A 4843-nucleotide genomic window follows, 5' to 3' on the forward strand; every position below is an offset into this window, starting at 1 on the left:
AATAGATCAGATCTGGCAAATAGATTTAGTGTTTCAGGGGAGTCCATTTGCAGGGTTGCAGTTGGTATGCAATGTAAATTATTGCCTAGAGAAGGGCAACAATTTGAAATCCAACAGCAGAGAATAAATAGGCAAATTGTTCCATTGTTTGAAATAGCAAGAAAGAATTATATCTTAATTCTCTTGTGCTGTCACTGTCCATTTTGATACGGAAACACTGGATTCTTTCTACCTTTCATTTGTTCTTTGCCTTTCCTTAAATTTTTCTTGTCATAGTGGGTGGCCACTGTTATAAAACAAGAAAGACTAATAAAGGAAGATTGACTGCCTTTTATTGCATAAGCCAACATCACAGACTTTGGAATTAACATTTGGTAATTTTGCTTGAATTTAGTGCAAGTCAACTGTTGTGATTTTTAAGTATTTTCAGTTTTAGAATTCATGTGGCAGTGTTTTTTATAATCTTATGTAATATTTTAGTATTCATTGTGCTAAAAATTAAATATTTCTACTTTGGTCTTTCAGTTGCATGCTATTGTATTACTTAACATGGGAATTATTTTACAAACCTAGTTTTTTCTCTGTACCTAAAGTTGAAATGTTTTATGTACTTGTCAATAAATTTCATTTTCATCAAAGGTATCTTTGACTAAGAATAGTAGAGAGGCCCATAGAGCAATGCAGTATGCTTGGAGAAAGAGTAGACTCACCAGTCAGGGAGTAGTTACTGGGGACTCACTGGCCTAAGGTGGCAATTAGGTTCTGAAACAGAGCATAACACATAGTCCTCTGAACTCCAGAAGTTTACACTCTGTATCAGTGTTTACAAATCCCTTTCCTATCTTTCTTCTTTCCTTCATGTCCTAGAATCTGTTTTTCAAAGAAGATATTACCAGATTGTTCTGTTGCAAGGAGGTATGGTGGGGTTGAGGAAAGCCACTGGTTTGCCCAGGTGGCCCTGAAGGGTGTTCCCAGAACTCTGAGATCACTTAGAATAAGGTGTGAAGACTATTGCTCCACATGATGAAATAAAATGTTCTTTTGAAAAGCTTATAGCATTTCATGGCAGCAAAAGCTGTACACCAATGAGGGCCATGGATATGAAGCCCAACAGGAGTTAGACAATGAATCATGAGATCTAAGTAATTAAGTTTGTTCATCACAGAAAATACTTGAAACATTATATGAATATCAGTAGCCAAGACATGGAAGCACCCTAAATGTCCATAGACAGATGAATGGATAAAGAAGATGTGGTACGTATATACAGTGGAATATTACTCAGCCATAAAAAAGAATTAATTAATGCCATTTGCAGCAACATGGATGGACCTAGAGATTATCATACTAAGTGAAGTAAGTCAGACAAAGACAAATATTATATGGTATCATTTATATCATAAGTGACCTAAGTGGAATCTAAAATATGATACAAATGAACTTATTTACAAAACAGAAACAGACTTTCAGACTTCAAAAACAAACTTATGGTTACCAAAGGGGAAAGGGGGTGGGGGGAGGGACAAATCAGGAGGTTGGGATTAGCAGATACACACTACTATATATAAAATAGATAAACAACAAGGACCTACTGTATAGCATTGGGAACCATACTCAGTATCCTGTAAATAACCTATAATGGGAAAGAATCTGAAAGAAAAATATCTATCTATCTAAACTGAATATAACATATATATGTATAACTGAATCACTTTGCTGTACACCTTAAATTAACACAACATTGTAAATCAACTATACTTCAATAAAAAATAAAAAAGTAATTAAACACTTTAGAAAAATGTGTCCAAAAGCCCATAGCTGTAAACATACATACATACACACACACACACACACACACACACAGGTTCTTCTTATGCTTGGTAAGTAGTAGTTAAATAAAATGTATTTGACCAAGATGTTACCCCACGTGTGATGTGCATATGTCACAAGGATTTTACTAGATGGTGTATGATCTTTTTAGAAATGTGTTTGATTTATTTTGCAAAAGGTCAGTGGTAAAATTGGGGCCTCCCCATCTGAAGAGGGTACCTCTACCAGAGCAAGGACCATGTCACCCTAGTTATTCCTGTATCCTCACTTTTCAGTGCAGTCCTTGGTAAATACCTGTTTGATGAATAAGTGAATTCAGAAGGCCAGGTGATAGGCCTGATCAAGGAACTGGTCTTCAAATGCTTAGTCTGAGAATCAGATTTTGTTGTCCTACTGAGCATAAATTGGCCTCTCAAGGATGGAATCCTATTAAGGAAGTTCATAGAATTGAAGTGTCAATTTACATATTTCATTTATTTATGTAGACACACAGAGATCATATATGTAAGTTTCTTTCAAAATGGCAATGTATGAATCTACCTTGAGAAAGAAATACAATTCTCAAACAGACCGGAATACTCACATTCATAGCCATATTTTCTTTCCCTGTAATTGAGCTATGTGATAAGTTAACTTATAATCAGGCTTCCAGTTTATAAAAGTGTAGTGAGAACTCTTGAGTCAACTCAAGGTTTATGGAGGTTTATGTCACCTTGACCTGCTCACTGTTCCCTTGCAGGGAATCTACAGGAGAAACCAAATTTTCAAAAGGCTACTTTGGTGAGGCTGGAATCAGACTAAAGGTTGTGAATGATATCAGTTGACTGTGTAATTGCCTCAGGTTTTTGTGGTTCTGGACATGCCCATCATGAAAGGGGTATTTTGTTTGTCTGAAGGAAGCCTGTCTCTTCTAGCCAGTGCGTGCATGGACTCTGCTATGGTCTCCTTTCCAGAAAGAACTGTTTCTTAAAATAGTGACATAGAATTTTTGTGAGGATCCCATGATATAGCCTCTGTAAGGTACTTACTGAGCATATAGTAAATATTTGTTACTTAAATAATGTGAATTTGTTAGTCCTTCTCTGTGCCTGCCTCTTTTTGGTCTTTTCCTTGTTCGTCATCTTATTTTCATCTCTGCTTTGGATAACTAACCTTTTTTCTGATGGCCACCCTCTTTCTCTGTAGGTGGTCATCTTTTCTAGCTCTTTCTCTTCAGTCTAGGAGTCTTTTTGCCACTATAAGGAGTGTTTGCATGTCTCTGATCTAATTTATTATTTATGTATTTTAAAGTTTAGTTCTCAAATGGTAACATTTCTCATTTCCAAGTTTTTGAGGATTGTGGGGAACTTTGCTTTAGCATCTGCATCAACAGCAATTTTTGTCATTTAGTAGGGAGGGCTGGCTGAGTCCAATACCTGATGTGGTACCTGGCATACGGTAGACATTAGATAAACATAGATTGAGTTAATTGTAGCCTTTAAAAACCCTTTCCTGGGCTTCCCTGGTGGCACAATGGATAAGAATCCACCTGCCAATGCAGGGGACATGGGTTTGATCCCTGGTCCAGGAAGATCCCACATGCCGCAGAGCAACTAAGCCCATGTGCCACAACTACTGAGCCTGCACTCTAGAGCCTGTGAGCCACAACTACTGAGCCCGTGTGCCTAGAGCCCGTGCTCTGCAACAAGAGAAGCCACCGCAATGAGAAGCCCGCACACCGCAACAAAGAGTAGCCCCCACTCGCTGCAACTAGAGAAAGCCCGCATGCAGCAACGGAGACCCAACACAGCCAAAAATAAATAAATAAATAAATAATGAAAAACCCTTTCCTTTAGAGCAAGCCCTATTGACATTTTAAATAGAATTAAGGGCTGGATAATTATTGTGGGGACTGTCCTGTGTATTGTAGGATGTTGAACAGCATCCCTGACCTCTACCCCCTAGATGCCAGTAATGTGTCCCCTTCCCAGCTGTGCCAATAAAAAATATTTCCAGACATTGCCACGTATCCCCTGGGGGTCATGATCATCCCTGGTTAAGAATCATTGCTTTAGAGCAAAGGTTGCCCATTAATGGTGTTCATATCTTTATTATTTCCCTGAATTTATTAAATTTTCTCAGCAAAAATACATGGGAGGGAAGGGCACTTACCTTAATATTAACTAGTTGCCACTAACTTACGGACAGTAGCATTTAATGCTGAAGGCCAAAAAGAGTCAAAGCCACTCAACAATGCCCAAGAAAGGAAAATAACACATTATTCTTTTACCAAGAAATTTTTACTGTGAAAAAATGTCTTCTCTGTTAAACACTGTGCTTAATCATATACTAGTTTCACATTCTAGTACAAGTGTATCTCAGGTTGGATGGGTGGCACTGCCCTCTATCACTCAGTTCCCAGTGTATAAATAGACAGTCACTGAAGCAGTCAGTAAGCGGACATTGAAGGCATAAAGGATTCAATGAATTGTCCAGTAGTGAGCAGTGAGGGTTGCACTCTGGGAAAATGCTCTGATAAGTGTGACCACCAGGTGGACCACAGTGTGTGAACTGGCCATTGCTGATGGGACACATTTTGATGAACACTGATGTAAATGATAAACACGTAATAAGAAATACTTTAAACTTAAGAAAACTCATAGGCAGGTAAGATAAATATATATTTAAAGACATAATTGTGGGAGTAAGGGGGGGACTGAGGGAAAGGTAATTGTGGCAAACAATTTGTTGGAAGATGGGGAGTTGTGGGAGAAATGTGGAGCAGGATAAGGAGTTGTGCAGACATAGGGGCTTGGGGGAAGAACAGCGAATGGTGGGGGAGGAAAGAGGGTTCTGGGAGAGAACAGAATTGTGGGAAAGGACAGAATTGTGCCACAGTGCAGAGAATTGTGGGAGACAAGAGGCTTGTGGGAAGCACAGGGAATTGTGGGAAACAGTGCAGGACTGTGAGAAAGAAGATTGTGGGAGAGACAAGGAATTGTGGGAGAGAATGGAGGATTGTGGGAAAGACAAG

The sequence above is a fragment of the Eubalaena glacialis genome, chromosome X (genome assembly GCF_028564815.1).
Source record: "Eubalaena glacialis isolate mEubGla1 chromosome X, mEubGla1.1.hap2.+ XY, whole genome shotgun sequence".
Lineage (NCBI taxonomy): Eukaryota > Metazoa > Chordata > Mammalia > Artiodactyla > Balaenidae > Eubalaena > Eubalaena glacialis.